The following is a 22,530-nucleotide window of genomic DNA, read 5'->3' on the forward strand; positions in this document are numbered from 1 at the left end:
TGGGGAAAATAATTATCCCTTCTCATTGTGTGCTCTGGCATTTTCTTATAGCAAATGAGCTTGCTGCATTGTAATCTTTTCTCTGGAAACAGCTGATTGAGCTCGGATAGCTAGAACATAAACGAAAGCCCTTCACACCACTTTACAAGTTTCAGATTTAATCATACCCTCACTTCCCTAGAACTTTCTTGGGACAGTGTTTGTTATAGAGCTCCTGGTCAGCCCTTGGTAACTGAAATGCAGAGGGAATAAGAATCATCTGCTTTTGAACATTTCAGCAATGTGACTTACATGGCCTTCAGTTATTCATGCATCAGTTCATCGACTCCCCTGGCCAAGAAACATGCTAAGTTGTCAGAACTATGAGCAGAGCAGTGTGACCAGTATGTTACCCTTTGAGGATATCTTTTTAATTAACACATAAAAATGTACATATTTATGGGATAATTCAATATGTGTTTTTAATGGGTAAGATTGTTTTATTAAATAAAGTTCATACTATGAGTATATACAATTGTCCCTCAACTAAGTCTTTCACTTGGGATCATAATATTCAAGAATACTCTTTATTGCTAACAGGAATTAGGGTTAGCAGGTGATATAAGAAACATTATTGTTCATCTGCATGAAAATGAGGTTACTGACTTATGATTTGGAGGCAAAGGATCCAGCTTTGTTAGGATGTAACCTTTATTTATATGAATGTGATTAAACTACTAAACTTCTCTGAGCCCTAATTTCCTGATCTATATAAAATGGAGATGATAATAATAGTAACCAACCATATTATTATTGGATCATGCTTTCAGTGTGGTCATTGGAATTAGCAGAGCAATTTTTAACTTTCAGGGAGATGCTTGACAATTAATTAATCATAGAATTAATAGAATAAAATCTAACTTGGGTGGTTAGATTCTCCCTTCCAATGGTGGGGAGGCATCCATCGTAGATCACCTGTCATTAACCTCTAGTGGTTTGAACAAAACTCCAACACTCCACAGGAGACTACGTGAGATCTGGGGCAGCTTGATGTTCTTCCTACATGAAGATTTAATTTCCCACCTTGCCCTCGCCTTCTGGAGTACTGGGCCAACCAGGCCGGACCACAGTTAAGCTTAGATTGTTGTTTTTTGGTCCTGAGGCCTCAAGCATGCCAAGTACGCTCTCACTACTGAGCTAACCCCCAGCCCTAAGCTGATATTTTGAAAACATACCAAATAAGGCTAAATATGCACAAGTTTATAGAAACTGGCATTTGAGTTGGCTAAAAATGTTTATATCCTTGACAAATATACTTTCAGTGAAAACCTAGCAATGAAAATGAAGAAGCCTGACTGTATAGGTAGGGACAAAAGCAGGTGTGCCAAAAAGGTCACGTCAGGTTGACTACTGTGGCTTGAATAGGACAGCTCTCCTGGGTAGCTGCAATTTGTGGACTGGTTTTCATGGACCTCAGCAAATCAGACTATTGGCATCTTTTTGTTAAATCTACCTTTGCTTTCCGGAGAGAAAGCCATTAGGAAAAACCATTTCCCCTTTTTGTTAGTTTGATTCATGCTCCAGGCTCCTCTAAACCATTAGGGGATGAAAAAGTTCATTAACATGATTCCTTCCTTGCAGGTCTCCTCTCTGCTGAAGAAAAAAAGAACCTATTCCTTCCTCCCTTCCAGGAAAGTCTAGAGGAAGACAGCACAGAGAGGAATAGGAAAAGCTGTGGAGGCAAAAAGTCATACAATGAGACCTCATCGAATCACTCTTGTTTTATTTTTGGAGAAAGTTTTTCAACAACATGTCTTATTTCCATTTGCAGGGAATAGGAGAAAGACAGCACTGAATAACCAGGTGACCCGTCTTCCAGGAGCCAGCTTCAATTTTGGGGGGCATATCTGGGACCCCCAGATACATATTTTTTTATTTATATATAATAGCAGGATGCATTACAATTCTTATTACGTATATAGAACACAACTTTTCGTATCTCTAGTTGTATACATAGTATATTCACACCAATTCGTGTCTTCATACCTGTACTTTCGATAATAATAATCATCACATTCAACCATCATTAGTTACTCCATGCCCCCTTCCTTCTCCTCCCACCCCCTGCCTTATCTAGAGTGCGTCTATTCCTCCCATGCTCCGAATCCCTATCCCACTATGAATCAGCCTCCTTATATCAAAGAAAACATTTGGCATTTGTTTTTTGGGGGATTGGCTAACTTCACTTAGCATTATCTTCTCTAACTCCATCCATTTACCTGAAAATGCCATGATTTTATTCTCTTTTATTGGTGAGTAATATTCCATTGTGTATATATGCCACATTTTTTAATCCATACATCTATTGAAGAGCATCTAGGTTGGTTCCACAATTTAGCTATTGTGAATTGTGCTGCTATAAACATTGATGTGGCTGTGTCCCTGTAGTATGCTGGTTTTAATTCCTTTGGGTATAGACCAAGGACAGGGATAGCTGGGTTAAATAGTGGTTCCATTCCTCCAGATACATATTTAATAGGGAAAAAAAACAATGTACTTAACAGCATGACTAATATGCAATGTAGCTTTAAAAAAATCAATGTACAAGTATACACAACCATATGTATTATATAATGAACATAATATAATGACTATAAACCATGTAACATAATGAATACAATAAAAATAATATACCACTGCAAATACCAATAAAAATTTATTGACCATGGTTTTCTTTGAAGCCAATTTGGGTGGCTAACAAGCAATAGTCTACCATTTTGCACATTTTGAATGTTCTGCCATTTGTATATAATATCTGGTTAATAAAATATATAATTTCAATGAAAAGAAAACATTATATCACAATAAATAAAAAGTACCATAAAGTAAAATTAATATATTATAATTTGCATTTATTGAAAGGGAAGATGTGCCAATATTAGGTGTTAGAGATGAGAATAAGAGACTTTCTTCTTTATGCACTTGGAAACTTTAAAAATGAAATTGAAACATTCCTCACATTGAAACATTTCCTTATGACTCAATGACACTTAATGCCACATTTATGCCCTCCCTAAAATCTACACCCTTTTAGAAATTCTGGTGTCATAGAAAAAGTGCTCAACTTGGGGTCATTATTTATAGTCTCAGGTGCTCATCATTTTCTGAATCTATATTATCTCCAGTGTTTGTTCTCACCTGGATATCTTCCTAGAATGGACTTGGGATCAAATAAGATAATGCATATGAAAATATTTTTAAAGAATATGAGAATAAAAGAAATTACTCTCTAGATTGTCTTGTAATGAATAGTTCAAACAGTTCATAGGGAAATAATATATATGTATGTGTATATACATATAAATATATATGTATATATGCATATATATTTGTCTCTGCAGAGTTTTTTCCTCCTGTCCTGTATCTTGAAGTCAGTGTACTAAGAGTAAGCTGAGAATGGGGAGAAGGCAGAGATTAGAAAAGATTTTCTAAATCCCACAGCAAATCTACTTAAAGAACCAAATGGGTGGACACATTCCGTCTGATTGCCCTTCTTGCAGAGGAAGATTGAATAAACAAGATGGGGAACTGCTCCTGTGGTTTGTGTGACATGGGATTGTCCTTAAACCTGAACTGAAAGAGGCAGTGAGTGCATTAGCCAAACATTTAGGGGTGCAGGCTGCTCTTCTATTCTGAAGCATAAAGGATGCTGGGATCCTCTGCTGTGTCTTTAATGCAGCAGTGAGGAAACCCAACTTAGAGGATCTCAGCATTTTAATCACAAATATATGGTGTTGTGGGAGTCATTACCTAGAGGCTGTATTGGTCGAAATGATACCACTCAACCATTGCAGACGTGAAAGACCCACGTGGCTTTTCCTGGTGTTGTGTTCTGGATATGTACAGATAATCACTGGAAGGAAAGAATATATCCATGGTCCAATAAAAACTAAAATCTCTACATTAAATAAAATAGATGCTTACAGAAAAAAGATCCCTGGAGGGGCATGAGTAAACTTTCTAACACCTGACCACAGGTTCTCTCAACACATTCTCTCCCTCAATCCTCTCCCTCTCATATTTTTTATTTAAGACCTATTAACAATCATATCTTCAAAACCTTGAACTAAGAACATTGAGCAAAGCAGGCAGGGGCTGCTTTAGGCTAAACTGCTCTGACTCCCCCACAGCACATTCAATAAATGGTGGGGGAGTTGATGAATAATTTAGCCAAGTCAGAATTAGCTGCTCTTTCATGACTGCCCTCTTGAAGGATGAAGTATTTGAGGTCCGTTTCCAAAGACCATGTAAACAGATCTATTGTTTTATAAATATTTTAAACAAAACATATGTGTGTACATGCACACTCATACCCCCCAAATACTCTCATTTTCTTTTAAAGACAAATGCACCCACAGAGAGTGTCCCCTGTGCTTTTTAATTCCACTACAGAGAAATGTGTCACGAGAGCAAGTTTACTCATTGAGCACTCCAGTGGGATCTTTAGACCTCATTATTTCTTAGCACAATTAAATCTTTCTTAGATTAAATTGCACTTTTCTGGACTCCCCAATCAATTTAGTACCCAGCCAACTTTTAATGTGCCATTAGATAAGACCCCAAAATAAATGTAAAGGAAAATATCCTTTACCAATGCATTCATAATGCTCAGTTTTATACAAAAGTCTCCTTGGACTCATGCTATCCATATTATAAGGAAAGACTTTCAAGGTTCTTTTCTTCAAAGAAGAAACAGAAGGAATCGATAGAATTAGCACAAGAAGGGCTTTGGCTGGCAAGAAACTGAAAGGTAAAAATGGAAAGACTTTAAATAAAGAGGATGTGGTTTTTGACAACCCAGACATATTGGCCCAAATTATGAAGCCAAGCAAAACGGAGGAAATTTCAGCTCTGAAACTACAACACTCTCTTTATGATGCTCCAGAGGAAAAAAAAAAAATACAATGCCCTACAGGCTGCAATCTCTTCTTTCATTCACCAACCACTGCATATCCGCACTCCCACCCCAGCCTGTCTCTCCTCCGAATGGTTCCAGCAAAGACAACCATCTCCTCCCCCAGTTATTTAGTTATATCTGAGAGTTTCAGCACTTGAAAGAAGAATGACTTAAAATTTACCCAAAATTAGTGAGCAAGGGATACTGGAATCTAATGAATACTCATAGTCAAGTCTGGTTTCAACCTGCCAGGGAAGGCATCACCAGGAAAATGGCACTATAGCTTAGTTGGCATGAAAGAGGACTTTCCATTGCACACAGGTGTGGAAATAAAAGTTGAAGTTGTCTCACCAAATATGTTTTCTTAAACAGCACCATGAAAACAGGCCAAAAACCTTGCTGACTACTTTAAAATATGAAAATCAAAAAGCAACACAGTATCCATGTACTGTGTAGCACAGATGAATCTCCATCTTCAATTACCATTATCTAAGTGTAGCACAGAGAATGGGGTTGGGTTCTTTGTCTCATGAACTTGAACACTAAAATCTATGGACACAAGGGTGAATGCAAAGTAACAGGATGTATTAGAATAATAGAAAGTAAAGCTCCCAAAGAGGCAGTTTGTCTAGGGTGTCTAAAGTGGCTATTGTCTAGGGGTTTCTATAGATCTTTAGGTTTAAGGAAGTCAACCCCCTGCCCAATCCTGGGTAAGGCATTCAATGTCCATGAAGTATTCATGCTGCTGTTAGTCCAATCAAAATATCAATCAGGACTTTTTTCTTCTTTGGAGACACATGGACCCCCGTCACATGGGTCCTGATTTTAAAATACTCTTTTTTGTGAGTTTCTTAGCAAATATCTAATGGTGCTGTTTGTGTTCAACCACCCAGGAAGTTACCCAGGGGCCCATCCCCTATCCTTTCAGCCTTATCTCTTCCTCCTGACATTATAAGTCAACCTAAATCTATCAAGGAAATGTCAGTACAACCTATTGTAAAGTTGAAATGTTTAGTCAAACAATTCTGTGTGTGTGTATGTGTGTGTAAGAAAAATAATTAGTTTTGCTTCTCTTTTCCCAGTGAATTCTCAAAGAGTGGGTAGATAGGCTTCCGTAGTATTCTGTAATTCTCTCTCCCATTAGATCGCATGACTGCATTGAAATTTTTCTTTTCTCTATAACGCAAACTTCTGGAAGGAAAGGATCATGTTTTGGTCTCCCCTCATGCCTCCCAAGTATAGAGCACAATGCTGGGCATGTAACAGGATCTTGGAAAGTATTTACTGAGCTGACTCAAATTGACCTGAACCTATTCTTGCAACAAGTAAACACAGACTGCCACTGAAGTAAACACCCACAGGCTCCATCTAGAAAAGGTTGCTCTCTGTATGACACAGCACAAGTGATAAGAAATCAAAGAGGAGCCTCTTCCTGGGACAACTCATGACTTCCAAGTTAAAGCAGATGTTAAGATCTAAAGACCCAGCTGGTAGGAGTCAATCCCTATGGAAAAAGGGAATAGTCCCCCTCATACCCTGTGGCACTATATAAACACACATCACTCTCTCACACCCTGACTGCTTCACCCTCATAAACCTGGATTTGCATGGCTTTTCTCTAGAAATAAATGTTATCAAAGGGGTTGGGGAATGTCATCTGTTCCTGCCACCAGTGGCCATGAGCTTCTTGAGCCTTGAGTTCCTTCTACAACTGTCCAAGGCCCTACTGAATGAACTCACACACGGGTGAGTTGAAAATGAGAGCAATTATGCTTGCAAAACATTTAGTCCTCCTTAGAAAAGAGAAGCTCCTTTTTAAGGCTTGGAATTTTAGAGGTAGATTTTTATATAGTTTGGTACAATTCAGTAATGTTCCAGACAGGAGGATGTTTACCCAATCCCATAGTCTGTCTTTTTTAACATAAATACACCTTTTATGGCAACACTTCTAAAATTCAAGAAATGAACAGATTCTCTGTCATGAAAAAACACATTTCCCCTTGAGCCCCTGGTATTAATTTTATTTTAATGTCACTTTAATGTCATTTTATTTAATGACCTTGGACTTACAGATATAAAAATGCTTATGCTTATATTTCTTGAAGAACTAAAAAAAAGCTTTAAATTAAATACAAACAAAACTTCAAGCCAATAAGTTTTCAATTAACAATCTTAATTTGATGTGATGGATGGTATTGCACTGCTGAGCAGCAAGCTAATCACTGCTTGCCATCTGAGCCCAGCATCATACCTATGTTATGGGTCCTTTCAGGTTTTGCAGGCTTAAAAAAGTAGATGTCATATGAGGACTCACTTCTCTATATTGCATTACTGAAAAACTTCCATTTATAAAATGTGCATCATTTACATATTAAATCAGCCTCTGTTATTTTCTTATTAGCTAGAGATAATTCAAGCAGTACCACTTGGCAAGAGAGATACAGCAAACATGAGCACAAACACAGGCACTAAATTCATCCAAATGATCTACATACCTGTCAGGATTTCTTTTAGTTTCAAAAGAAAACCTAACTTAAAGTGGGACATAATGGAAAGAATCCCTGACCATCATTCCACGTGGACTCTAATTGGACTGCAAGTTTGTCCTAGAGGTCAATGGAATGGGACGTGCCCATCACATGGAAGCTAATGCCAGGATCCCTGGAGAGGGTTCACGTCACTCATGCTGTGCACCTGAAAAAAAGAGATGATTCTAAAAGAAATCTGTGGTACCCTTATCAAGAAAGAACAAGAGTAGATGTGCCAAATTACCGGTAGGAATCCAAATATCCACTACATGCTTTCACTACTTTTTCTTTTTTTTAATTTGTTCTTTTTAGTTAAAATTGACAGTAGAATGTATTTTGACATATCATACATATATGGAGTACAACTTTCCATTCTTGTGGTTGTACATAATATAGAGTTACACTGTTCATGTATTCATATATGAACATAAGAAAATTATGTCCAATTCATTCTACTGTCTTTCCCATTCCCATCTCACCTCCCTTCCCCTCATTACTCCCTGTCTAATTCAGTGAACTTCCCATTCCTCCCCCCACCACTATTGTGAGTCAGTATCCACATATCAGAGAGAACACTGGACTTTTTTTGGGCCCCCCCAGGGACTGTCTTATTTCCCTTAGCATAACGGCCTCCAGTTAACATGAATGCAAATTTTTAAAACTATTGTAAAAAATTCTCATATTCTGCAACAATAGTCCTTAGATATTCCAGAATTTATCAGGCTTCAGTTTGAGAAACACTAATTTAATTAGAGGGTCATAGGCTATCAGAACTTAAACCTTAAAACTTCAAAAAGAGGGCTCACCTAGGAGACTAGAAGAGGAAGCTATTGTTGTCTTTCAGATATGTTGATTTTGCAATTTATATATTTATATATAAAATTGACTTCCACCTCTCTCTTCCCCCTCTTTCTTATCTCTCCCATGAAGTAGGCTATCACCAAATTTAAAACTCACATTGGGATAGTCTGACTTGAATTATAGACTACATTGCATTGACAAAATCCACAGGGGGAGGCATATTGAAGAGGTAGTTTTCCATCCAGAAAATCAAGGGAATTGAGGTCTTGTTACTGCCAATCTCAAGAGAGGTGACATAGATCAAAGAAACAAAGAGAGATTTCAAATATGAAACTTAAATCAAAAGTTATAAAAGCAGATATTCTATATGAAGGTGGCAACTTGACCCTCTGGAGAGGTTGCTTCTCTAATGGGTAATACAATAAAGCTGTAAGGACAACAGTGATTTATTTATTCAACAGTAGTCAATAATTATTATAAGAAACACATGGGAAGTCAACTGGACTATGACATAAAATAACATGGCCTCAGTAAGTGCACCCATGGCTCTTCCCCAGGTAAGTGAATTGACCTGGACAGGTGTTCACACAAGGACAGAAGTGGGGTGAAATCTTTGTTCTCTTCTGTGTGTGTCTCTTTGTATTGCTACTCAGTCTTCTGGGAATTGGACCTAAGTTCACTCATTAGCCTTTGTTAATATGTTGGTACAGCCATCACCACATAGAAACCATAGGACCTGGATTTTATTCAGGGGACCATCTGGGTCTTGCTTCCATCCTTTGGTACTCAAGCAGCAATGTCCTTGGATCACACCAGATGGAAATGTGCTATTCAGTGGGCCTATTCCTTTGTGCTTGCAACTTTCAACAATACACATCACCCACTGTGTTTCTGGATTCCAATAGGGTCTCCTCCTGATAATGCCAGTAACTATCTGAGTGACCAGGTCACTCAATGCATTTGTTGTCTTATTCCTTTGTGTATAAAAGAAGACACTGATCTCAACTCTAACACATACAGACACACACAGACACACACACACACAAACACACGCACACACACAGATCTAGTGGAATAATAAATAAAGGAGATCGAAGATAAGAAAATGATTTTGAAAAAATAATAGTAGTGAGCAAACATGAAGCTCTATTTAATTATACAAGTACTGCTGTGTTTCCCTTTCTCTTTCTTGAACTATTGTTGATATCCCAGTGTTTCCATGTTGAAGAGCATGTAAATTCAAATTCACAAGATTGTGCATGGCAGAGGTGGCCAAAGCTAGAGCTCTGTGGTGATCTATAGATGTCGGTATGTATTTCCCATAGCCAGTCTCACAGAAATGTATTTGTATGTATAGCAAAGCAGGGGAAAATTTAACTCAATCTGTATGGTGACAATTACTGCTGCAATATTATGATTTTATTACTATGCCTTAATTAAATTCTTTTTACTGGGACTTAAACACCATGAAAACTGAGGAAGATTGAATATAGCAGACCATTAAGTCACCCTTCCTTTACTCATAGGATTCTGTTTTAGGACACAAAAGGGACAATATTATAAAGTAATTACTACTTTCAGGAGCAGTGAGTAATACCAACCCATCACCCAAACATCAGAAACTGACAACATCATTTTGTTCTGCTCTGTGGCTGCAGGCTACTTTTACTTTCCCCACCCAAGACTAAAAATCCAATAATGTTTTTCATAATGGGGGTGATGTGGCCTGAGAAATATCTGTTTATGAATCATGCTAAGGAGTGAACACGCTCTGCTACACACAAGCAAACTGCTTTGCCTGGGAGGAAAACATGTCCTATGTTGTGTTAGCTCTGGGGCAAAATATCACAGCCACATCATTAGCCAGTGAGAGCCTGAGTGGGCAGTGCAACATCATCTGGTTTTGATGTTCCTTCCACATCAGAGTCCTTGAAATGAGTATCCCAATGGCCGTGTGAAAGGTACCGTGGATTTCATTCACAAGCAAGGCCATTAAGCAAAGCAGTTCAAGTTGACTTATGTCTTGGTTAGAGACTTGCAACTCACATCATAAAGAATGGGATTTCAAAAAACTAAAATCTAATTATAAAATTAGCCCCTACTCTGTGGCCCATGTATTTTTTTTTTTTTTACAAGCATACACCCCCTTCAGGCTTGCTCTTGGCAAAGTGCCCCAGACAGAAAACAATCTGATAAATGTATTAGCCATTCATTCATTTATTCCTTAAAAAGAACATTTATTGAGCTGTGTTCTAAGCACTGGATTAGACTCTCAGAATTCAAAGGCTTGTATGATAATGTCCTCCCACAAACTCAGAGTCGAATGTAGTATTTAATAGGACTCATCTTGCTGGGAAGAGAGGTTGGATTTTAAGTTGGGAAGAGGAATGTGGCAAAGAAAAATAGAGCATTTTAAAAAGTGACAAAGAATGTTCAAGACCAGCTCTGCCAAGGCCTGCCTCCTCTTTGTTCCTTGCTTCTATATTGTTCACCAAACCATCAAATCACCTCTAAGAACCCCTGACCTTCCCACTCAGATCCTGCCTCCATATCCTTCTTTCAACCACTCAGCATTATTTGGCTTCTTTTAGGGCCAGGCACTGTGCTTTGTGAGTGCTTCAAGGAGCCTGCCTGTAAGCAGTTCACTGTGTGGCTGGGCAGAAGGTCACTGCGCACGGAATCACTGTATCATTAGTGAAGTGCAATCGATATTGGAGGTTGGTGCACAAGCTGAGTATGAGAGTGGGAGTGGAGAAGTTCATTCTTACCACAGGAGTTTTAAGAAATATTTTCCAGAACAGATAATATTTATTTACTTATTTTTCTTTTGCCCATTTTTCATTGGTACAATATCGTTATACATAATGGTGAGATGTGTTGTTGCATATTTGTACATGCTGTAATTTGGTTAATACCATTGCCCAAGATGTCCCCTTCCCCTCACTTTCTCCCCCTCCCCCGGCTCCTTTCCTCTATTCTGTTGAGCTCTCTTCAATTTTCATGAGATCTGCCATGCCCAATCCCTTTACCTTTCTTTTCCTTTTATTCCTCTCTAGCTTCCACGTATGAGAGAAAAAATATGACTCTTTTTTTTCTCCATTGCAATGTTTATTTATTTTTTTTCTGTTTGCGTTTTTTCTTTTTTTTTTTTATTGTTGGTTGTTCAAAACATTACAAAGCTCTTGACATATCATATGTCACACTTTGATTCAAGTGGGTTATGAACTCCCATTTTTACCCCGTATACAGATTGCAGAATCACATCGGTTACACATCCACTGATTTACATATTGCCATACTAGTGTCTGTTGTATTCTGCTACCTTTCCTATCCTCTACTATCCCCCTCGCCTCCCTTCCCCTCCCCTCTTCTATCTCTAACCCATCTACTGTACATCATGTCTCCCCCTTGTTTTTTTTTTCCCTTTTCCCTCACTTCCTCTTGTATGCAATTTTGTATAACCCTGAGGGTCTCCTTCCATTTCCATGCAATTTCCCTTCTCTCTCCCTTTCCCTCCCACCTCTCATGCCTGTTTAATGTTAATCTCCTTCTCATGCTCTTCCTCCTTACTCTGTTCTTAGTTACTCTCCTTATATCAAAGAAGACATTTGGCATGTTTTTTAGGGATTGGCTGGCTTTACTTAGCATAATCTGCTCTAATGCCATCCATTTCCCTGCAAATTGCATGATTTTGTCATTTTTTAATGCAGAGTAATACTCCATTGTGTATAAATGCCACATTTTTTTCATCCATTCGTCTATTGAAGGGCATCTAGGTTGGTTTCACAGTCTTGATATTGTGAATTGTGCTGCTATGAACATCGATGTAGCAGTGTCCCTGTAGCATGCTCTTTTTAGGTCTTTAGGGAATAGACCAAGAAGGGGAATAGCTGGGTCAAATGGTGGCTCCATTCCCAGCTTTCCAAGAAATCTCCATACTGCTTTCCAAATGGGCTGCACCAATTTGCAGTCCCACCAGCAATGTACAAGTGTACCCTTTTCCCCACATCCTCGCCAGCACTTGTTGTTGTTTGACTTCATAATGGCTGCCAATCTTACTGGAGTGAGATGGTACCTTAGGGTGGTTTTGATTTGCATTTCTCTGACTGCTAGAGATGGTGAGCATTTTTTCATGTACTTGTTGATTGATTGTATGTCCTCCTCTGAGAAGTGTCTGTTCAGGTCCTTGGCCCATTTGCTGATTGGGTTATTTGTTTTCTTATTGTTTATTTATTTTTTTTTTTTTGAGTTCTTTGTATACTCTGGATATTAGGGCTCTATCTGAAGTGTGAGGAGTAAAGATTTGTTCCCAGGATGTAGGCTCCCTATTTACCTCTCTTATTGTTTCTTTTGCTGAGAAAAAAACTTTTTAGTTTGAGTAAGTCCCATTTGTTGATCCTAGTTATTAACTCTTGTGCTATGGGTGTCCTATTGAGGAATTTGGAACCCGACCCCACACTATGTAGATCGTAGCCAACTTTTTCTTCTATCAGACGCCGTGTCTCTGATTTGATATCAAGCTCCTTGATCCATTTTGAGTTAACTTTTGTGCGGCGAGAGAAAGGGATTCAGTTTCATTTTGTTGCATATGGATTTCCAGTTTTCCCAGCACCATTTGTTGAAGATGCTATCCTTCCTCCATTGCATGCTTTTAGCCCCTTTATCAAATATAAGATAGTTGTAGTTTTGTGGATTGGTTTCTGTGTCCTCTATTCTGTACCATTGGTCTACCCTCCTGTTTTGGTACCAGTACCATGCTGTTTTTGTTACTATTGCTCTGTAGTATAGTTTGAGATCTGGTATCGCTATACCGCCTGATTCACACTTCCTGCTTAGCATTGTTTTTGCTATTCTGGGTCTTTTATTTTTCCATATGAATTTCATGATTGCTTTATCTATTTCTACAAGAAATGCCATTGGGATTTTGATTGGCATTGCATTAAACCTATAGAGAACTTTTGGTAATATCGCCATTTTGATGATGTTAGTTCTGCCTATCCATGAACAGGGTATATTTTTCCATCTTCTAAGATCTTCTTCTATTTCTCTCTTTAGGGTTCTGTAGTTTTCATTGTATAGGTCTTTCACCTCTTTTGTTAGGTTGATTCCCAAGTATTTTATTTTTTTTGAGGATATTGTGAATGGAGTGGTTGTCCTCATTTCCATTTCAGAGGATTTGTTGCTGATATACAGGAATGCCTTTGATTTATGCGTGTTGATTTTATATCCTGCCACTTTGCTGAATTCATTTATTAGCTCTAATAGTTTCTTTGTAGACCCTTTTGGGTCTGCTAGGTATAGAATCATGTCAACTGCAAATAGTGATAATTTAAGTTCTTCTTTTCCTATTTTTATGCCTTTAATTTCTTTTGTCTGTCTAATTGCTCTGGCCAGCGTTTCAAGAACTATGTTGAACAGAAGTGGTGAGAGAGGGCATCCCTGTCTTGTTCCAGATTTTAGAGGGAATGCCTTCAATTTTTCTCCATTCAGAATGATGCTAGCCTGAGGCTTAGCATAGATAGCTTTTACAATATTGAGGTATGTTCCTGTTATCCCTAGTTTTTCTAGAGTTTTGAACATAAAGGGATGCTGTACTTTGTTGAATGCTTTTTCTGCATCTATCAAGATGATCATATGGTTCTTATCTTTAAGTCTATTGATGTGGTGAATAACGTTTATTGATTTCCGTATATTGAACCAGCCTTGCATCCCAGGGATGAATCCTACTTGATCATGGTGCACAATTTTTTTGATATGTTTTTGTATCCGATTCGCCAGAATTTTATTGAGGATTTTTGCATCTAGGTTCATTAGAGATATTGGTCTGTAGTTTTCTTTCTTTGAAGTGTCTTTGTCTGGTTTAGGAATCAGGGTGATGTTGGCCTCGTAGAATGAATTTGGAAGTTCTCCCTCTTTTTCTATTTCTTGAAATAGCTTGAAAAGTATTGGTATTAGTTCTTCTTTAAAGGTTTTGTAAAACTCTGCTGTATACCCATCCGGTCCTGGGCTTTTCTTAGTTGGTAGTCTTTTGATGGCTTCTTCTATTTCATCAATTGATATTGGTCTGTTTAGGTTGTCTATATCCTCCTGACTCAATCTGGGCAGGTCATATGACTTAAGAAATTTATCGATGCCTTCACTATCCTTATTTTATTGGAGTATAAGGATTCAAAATAATTTCTAATTATCTTCTGTATTTCTGAAGTGTCTGTTGTGATATTGCCTTTTTCATTCCGTATGCTAGTAATTTGAGTTCTCTCTCTTCTTCTCTTCATTAGCATGGCTACGGGTCTGTCGATTTTATTTATTTTTTCAAAGAACCAACTTTTAGTTTTGTCAATTTTTTCAATTGTTTCTTTTGTTTTGATTTCATTAATTTCAGCTCTGATTTTAATTATTTCTTGCCTTCTACTTCTTTTGCTGTTGTTTTGCTCTTCTTTTTCTAGGATTTTGAGATGAAGTGTGAGATCATTTATTTGTTGGTTTTTTCTTTTTTTAAGGAATGAACTCCAAGCAATGAATTTTCCTCTTAGAACCGCTTTCATTGTGTCCCATAGATTCCGATATGTTGTGTCTGTGTTTTCATTTATCTCTAAGAATTTTTTAATTTCCTCCTTGTTGTCTTCTATAACCCATTGATCATTCAGTAACCTATTGTTCATTCTCCAAGTGATGTATGATTTTTCCTTCCTTCTTTTATCGTTGATTTCCAGTTTCATTCCATTATGATCAGATAAGATGCATGGTATTATCTCTACTCCTTTATAATGTCTAAGAGTTGCCCTGTGACATAATATATGATCTATTTTTGAGAAGGATCCATGTGCTGCTGAGAAAAAAGAGTATCTGCTTCTTGTTGGGTGGTATATTCTATATATGTCAATTAAATCTAGGTTATTAATTGTGTTATTGAGTTCTATAGTTTCCTTATTCAACTTTTGTTTGGAAGATCTGTCCATTGGTGAGAGAGGTGTGTTGAAGTCTCCCATAATTATTGTATGGTGGTCTATTAGACTCTTGAACTTGAGAAGAGTTTGTTTGATGAACATAGCTGCACCATTGTTTGGGGCATATATATTTATGATTGTTATGTCTTGTTGGTGTATGGTTCCCTTGAGCAGTATGTAGTGTCCCTCTTTATCTCTTTTGATTAACTTTGGCTTGAAATCTATTTTATATGATATGAGTATGGACACTCCTGCTTGTTTCCAAAGTCCATATGAGTGATATGATTTTTCCCAACCTTTCACCTTCAGTCTATGTATATCTTTTCCTATCAAATGCGTCTCCTGTAGGCAGCATATGGTTGGATCTTTTTTTTTTGATCCATTCTACTAGCCTGTGTCTCTTAATTGGTGAGTTTAAGCCATTAACATTTAGGGTTATTATTGAGATATGGATTGTTCTTCCAGCCATATTTGTTTATTTATGTTACTTAACATGGTTTGTTTTTCCTCTTTGATTATTTTTCCCTTTACTGTACTACCTCCCACTGTTGGTTTTCATTGTTATTTTCCATTTCCTCTTCCTGTAATGTTTTGCCGAGGATGTTTTGAAGAGATGGTTTTCTAGCTGCAAATTCTTTTAACTTTTGTTTATCGTGGAAGGTTTTAATTTCATCTTCCATCCTGAAGCTTTATTTCACTGGATACACAATTCTTGGTTGGAACCCATTTTCTTTCAGCGTTTGAAATATGTTGTTCCAGGATCTTCTAGCTTTCAGAGTCTGTGTTGAAAGATCAGCTGTTCTCCTGATTGGTTTACCACTAAATGTAATCTGCTTCCTTTCTCTTGTAGCTTTTAAAATTCTCTCCTTATTCTGTATGTTGGGCATCTTCATTATAATGTGTCTAGGTGTGGATCTCTTATGATTTTGCACATTTGGCCCCCTGTAGGCTTCTAGGATTTGGGATTCTGTCTCATTCTTCAAGTCTGGGAAGTTTTCTCGTATTATTTCATTGAACAGATTACTCATTCCTTTGGTTTGGACCTCTATACCTTCCTGTATCCCAATGACTCTTAAGTTTGGTCTCTTTATGTTATCCCATATTTCTTGGATGTTCTGTCATGGTTTCTTAACAGTCTCACGGAGCTGTCTATATTCTTTTCAAGTTGAAATACTTTGTCTTCATTGTCTGATGTTCTATCTTCTAAGTGTTCTACTGTGCTGGTAGTATTCTCATTTGAGTTTTTAATTTGGTTTATTGCTTCCTGCATTTCTAGGATTTCTGTTTGTTTTTTATAACCTCTATCTCCCTGTATAGTTGATCTTTTGTTTCTTAGATTTGTTTATGTAATTCATTGTTGAAGTGATCTTTCATTGTCTGATTTTACTGTCTAATGTCTTCCTTGAGACTCCAGATCATCTGAAGCATGTAAATCCTGAATTCTTTATCTGACATTCCATCTGCTGCAGCTATTACCTCTTCTAAAGTTGAATTGACCTGCATTCCTTGTGGTCCTTTCTTTCCTTGTCTTTTCATACTGCTCGTGTTTCTTTCTGCTTGGTGAAACTGTTGTGTTATTGAATTTTCCCCCTATATATTTATATTGCTCTTGTATAGTTGCAAAGTCTCCCTTGCAGGGGCAGGCGGCGGCTGTGCTCCTCCTCCAATTGGGGTGATCTGTCTATCACGCCGGTGGGCCGCTGGGCACCTTCTCCAGGTCACGTGGTCTGCCTACCTTGCGGGCAACGGCTGGGCCCCTCCTCCAATAGGGGTGATCTGTTTATCACGATGGCGGGCCGCTGGGCCTGTTCTCCAGGTTGCAGGTCTGCCTACCTTGCAGGCGCAGGCAGCGGCTGTGCCCCTCCTCCAATTGGGGTGATCTTTCAACTAGGCCTGCGGGCCGCTGGGCCCCTTCTCCGGGTCGTGCGGTCTTCCTACCTTGCGGGCGGCAGCTGGGCCCTTCCTCCAATTGGGGTGATGTGTCTACCACGCCAGCGGGCCGCTCAAAATATAACTCTTGAACTTCCAAGTTTGGCTTATTCCACTTAACATAATATTCTCAAGTTCCTTTAATTTTCCTACAATGGACACCATTTCTTTTTCATTTATGACTGAATAAAACCTCACGTTTTCTTTATCCATTTGTCTGTTGATGGACACCTAGGCTGGTTGCACAGTTTGGCTATTGTGAATTACACTGATTAAACATGAGTGTGCATTGTATCATTATAGTATGATGACTTTAATTTGGTGAAAAAATATGGAGAAGTAGTATAGCTAGCTCATATCGAGGTTTCTTTTTTTAAGGAATCTCCATACTGATTTCCGTACTGCTTGTACTAATTTATAATTCTACCAACATTGTGAAAGTGTTCCTTTTTCTCCACATTCTCTCCAGCATCTATTATTATTTGTATTCTTGATGATTGCCATTCTGAGATGGAATGAGATGAAATTTCAGGACAGTTTTGATTTGCATTTCCATAATTGCTAATGATATTGAACATTTTTCATATATTTGTTGACCATTTGTGTTTCTTCTTTTGAAAAGTATCATTCACTTGCCTATTTATCTATTGAGTTATTTGTTATCATGTTAATTTTGTGAGTTCTTTATATATTCTGTATATTAGTCCTTTGTCAGAAGAGTAGTTAGAACTAAGATTTTTCTCCCATTCTGTAGGTTTTCTCTTGACATTCTTAATTAGAACAGATAATGTTTAAACAAAAATTTAAAGAATGAGCAGAAGTCATACAGCCTAAATGGGTAAGGTGACCTTGTATGTAGGACAAAGGCATTACATTTGAAAATCAGATTTGGCCACACAAGACCCAGCTTCCTGCTTTTGGCTGTAAAGTGTCCCTTTGAATGAGAATATGTTGAATTCAACTTACTTCATTTACTTGTATGATGAATCCCTCAAGCAATTACATTTGAGATCCGTGGTCTGTTGGTCCTAACCTGAGTCCATCTGACCACAACACAGTCAACGGACTTTGTCAACCACTCAACTGTTACTTAATTCTGTTTTTGTTTTGTTTTAACAGAACTGCTTATTTGATATTTTATCACAATTGACTTAATACTTACATAGGTCAATTTTTACTACATATAGCCATGATCCAAAATGAAGAAAAAATGTTGATCAAAGCAGTGATGAACTGCTTTCTCAATCTTAGAAAAAAAGAAGTCCTGCAGGGAGCTGGTCCAAAAGTTACCACATCCCACCTATCTCAATACATGTCAAGTGCTACCTTTTCTCATAAAATTCCACAGAATTCTATTTCGTGTGTGTGTGTGTGTGTGTATGTGTGTGTGTGTGTGTGTGTGTGTGTGTGTGTGGTGGTACTGGATCAACCAGAACTCTCAAGTCTCCCCCATTCTTATGCAATGCAGTCTGGAGGGCATGCTGATTGTGACAATGAACAGACAGCTTTCAGTAGCCCAAATGGAAACATCAGGCTTCTACTAACCATGATTCCAATTTTGCATCAAAAAGACCTCATATCCCAACAACTGGCAGACCAGACTACAATAAAAATCTGGGTCCCAGGTTGATCTCACTGCCTGAAGTTAGAGTTGAAGATAGATGCATCTGAAAACATCTGAGTAGCAGACTATAATAAAAATATGCATTATATATATATAAAATATATAATTTAAAACACATACTTTCTCCTTATTAAAAAAAAGATCAGATGGATGTGCTGAAATACCTACTATGTTCCTATGAAGACCTAATAGAAAGTTACAATATATAAAGAGAATAGCAGAATTTAGTAGTTTGCTAAATTTGTGTGGCTCTGTTTCCCTGATTAGGTCTGGCTACACAAACAGTCTGACTGACATGGTTGACTTCAATATATCCTCAGAGTTGAATAACACACTAAATCTACTATCACACTTTCTTTCCAAAATCAACAAAATGAGTCTCCGCACTTCTTATTGCTTTATTTACTTTTTTCAAAACCACTTCTTTCATGGAGGGAAGGAATTGGAGGGTGGTTTTTGGTGTTTTTATGAGCTGTGGAGAGCAAAGCAAAAAACAATAGTAGATTTGACAGAGAGTGAGAATGGAATCCAAATAATGGCTGAGAATGGGAAGTGAAGAGGGCTCTGTGTGTGTGTGTGTGTGTGTGTGTAATGACCTTAAAAATGGCTATATGTAAGAATATTAGAAGAATACATTAAGATTCTAGAAGACTAATTTTAAATATTGGATTTCTTAAGGAGTACTTTTTAAATTGCAGGGAAGGTGAGAGTATGTCTGAAAATTGTAGAGATTCCAGAAATTCTGCCTGATTCATTTCGCCAGAGTATACTTGTTCCCTGTAATATTAGTCCCAACTATGTGGTTAGAGCTGCCAATTTGGAAGCTCTATATAAAGCCTCAAACTTCATACTGCTGCCAAATTCAGCTGCAGACCAAAGTTTTGTCTACATGACCAGGTAGAAGTAGGAAAAAATCAGTTGGTGAATTTTTCCTAAGCCCATTTATGTCAGGAAAAGCAGGACCCTACAGGGACAGCCCTGCTGTTAAGTAGATATCTAAACGAAGCAGTGAGCTGGACCAACTCAATAGTCACACACCCTAAGGAAGACAGAGAAACAGGTTGATTTGCATAAATTACAACCAAGGAAAAAAAGTTATACCTTGATTAAGTACTTTCATTTATAATAAAATTGAATAATGAAGATAATTATGTGTCTTCTAGCTGTTCTAATATATGACTGCCGATAATAATTTTTAAATGTCATTGAAAATAAATCTCAAGTTATGGCATTTATAAGATTTTTTTCTTTCTAATATGAATTATTTAAACTCATGCATTTATGTTCATCAGTACAGTCTTATGTTGTGTCTTTTGCCATGGTTTATTGAGTTTTCTCTAATGTTATTTCTTATCTTCACAGTACTTTGCTCTGAACATTTGAAAGAACTGTGTTCATCTACAGAGTAGCATGCACCAACCAATAATTCAACTTATTTGTTCAACTTTATTTGAACTGAAGAATCATGACATCCATATTTGAAGGATTTCCCCTGATAATACAACTCTTTATCAAGAAACATGACCAATTATGAGAAATAAAAAACAGAGATCCAAACTAGAAACTGTTTGAACTCAAATCGTGACTCCCACTCCTACTCACTAAATACAAGGTTAAAGAAAAATATATATGCTTAGGGCTTTTCTTTCATTGGTATAATTTGTAATCTTAACATCAGACTTTAGCTTTATTTACAAAAGTAAATAAAGCACAGTGTGTAATGAATTCATAGGAATCTGAGAAGACCATCTGGAAGGAAGCATGTGCATGAGTCAGTGGGTCCCAACAGCTGGCGTCAGTGTGCAAACCTTCTGCCACTCTCCTTTGGATTTTTGCTGCTAAGTTACTCTATTTCTAAATACACCATCGCCCCTTTAAAAAAGCTTACAACTTTTGGCTTTCCAAAACATCTTTGGGTTTGTTCTAGGACATCCCAAACCAAAAACAAAACAAAACAAAAAAACACAAAAGGAGTGATCAATAAATGCTAGAGTTGAAACATTAACCGCTTTTTGGTTGTTTTTCCAATAAACATCCAATTTCTGCATTCTGGAATAAAGACATCCTAGCTCACAAGAAAGACTGAGGGCTCTAAAATAAGAAAGATAATGTATTGAGAGACAGTGTTTGCTAGCCTCCGTTTTCTTTTCAGTAAAATTGGGGCAATTATGCCTGCCTGAAGGAGTTGACATGCAGACCATGTGATATGGAAGATATAGCTGTTGGCAATCTCTAAATGCTCCAGTGACAATATCATAAAGAAATGAGTGGATTGAGCCTTCTTTGAAAACACAGTTTAAGACAATTTAGGAGGGTCTATTTTCCTCCCAGTTGTCTGGAAGTTTCCATGGCAACTCTTCTGCGGACCACAGTGTCATGGATTGAAGAGGCCATGTACCATGCCTTCAAAGGGGAGTTCAACTTCGGAGTCTAGTGATTAAGGCTTGCCTGGCTCTGTGAGAAGCTCTGAACACCTGTGCATCCCGGCTGATATAATACCTCTCTGTGCCTTCTCTGAATGTGGAGTCACTCCAGGGGACAGGGTCAGGGGCGTCCACTTTTTTCTCTGAAGAAAGAGGGCCACCCTTATGCACAATGAACAGTCTGTGACCTCTGTAGATTCCAATGGCTTCCAAATTTGTTTCAGGAAGGTGTTTCCATCCACATATCTGCTGAAAGGTTATTCTCTGGCAGGAACTCTGATTTTCTGATTGCCTGGAATTTGAATTCAATGAAGTCACCTGCATTTTCCTTTCTCTGTTGGACCGGGCATCAGTGGAGGCCAACATTATACATAGCAAAGAAGTAAACAGTACTCACCTTCCTGAAGAAACAACCTGTGAAATCATAGAGACTCACCGCCATGGAAGAAGTTAGCCCAGGGGCCCATTCCAGGCAGGTAGAGCACTTTCTTCATCACTGAAGTCAGAAGGAAAGGGAAGACTGACAGAGAAGAGAAGTGCTCCTGAGAATCCAGGAGCACATCAGAAGGAAATAGTCTCAGGAAGAAGCAGACCCGTGTTAGTTTTATACCCAGCGCTTTACAGGAAAGAGAGGGAATATAAAACAAAAGATGCAGTCCCTGCCTTTGAACATTTGTTACTTCGTGGAACAAAAGCATCAAAACCATAGAAAATGAAGTAACAATAGATGAGATTCATGAAGTAGAGAAATGAGGTGAGTTAAGTGAATAGATAAATGGATAGGTAGATAGATGGATATCAGCTATTGTGTGCCATGAATTCTAATAAGTACATTACATATACTTAATTTTTATCTTCACAATAACCTTGTGTATTTATACCCATTTTATAGATTCACCAAAAACCAAGGCTTGAAGATACTTTAAAAACTGATGAGAGCTGGGTGTAGCGGCACATACCTGTAATCCCAGTGGCTTGGGAGACTGAGGCAGGAGGATCTGGAGTTCAAAGCCAGCCTCAGCAAAAGCAAGGTGCTAAGCAACTCAGTGAGACCCTGTCTGTAAATAAAATACAAAAAAAGGGCTGGGGATGTTGCTCAGTGATTAAGCGCTCCTGAGTTGAATTCCCGGTACCCCCCCCCCAAAAAAAAAAACCCAAAAACACCTGATTAAAGATACATGATTAATAAATGACAGAGCTGGAATTTGAATCCAAATGTGACTCTATGTATGTTCTTTCAGAGTTATGAGCAGGGCAAGCCAGGTTACCTCCTCTTCACTGTTTCTCCCGCTGAGCTAACAGTTCTTTCTAACTCGTCGTGTATATCCTTTCACACTGCTAC

This window comes from Marmota flaviventris, chromosome 13 (assembly GCF_047511675.1).
Source record: "Marmota flaviventris isolate mMarFla1 chromosome 13, mMarFla1.hap1, whole genome shotgun sequence".
Taxonomy (NCBI): domain Eukaryota; kingdom Metazoa; phylum Chordata; class Mammalia; order Rodentia; family Sciuridae; genus Marmota; species Marmota flaviventris.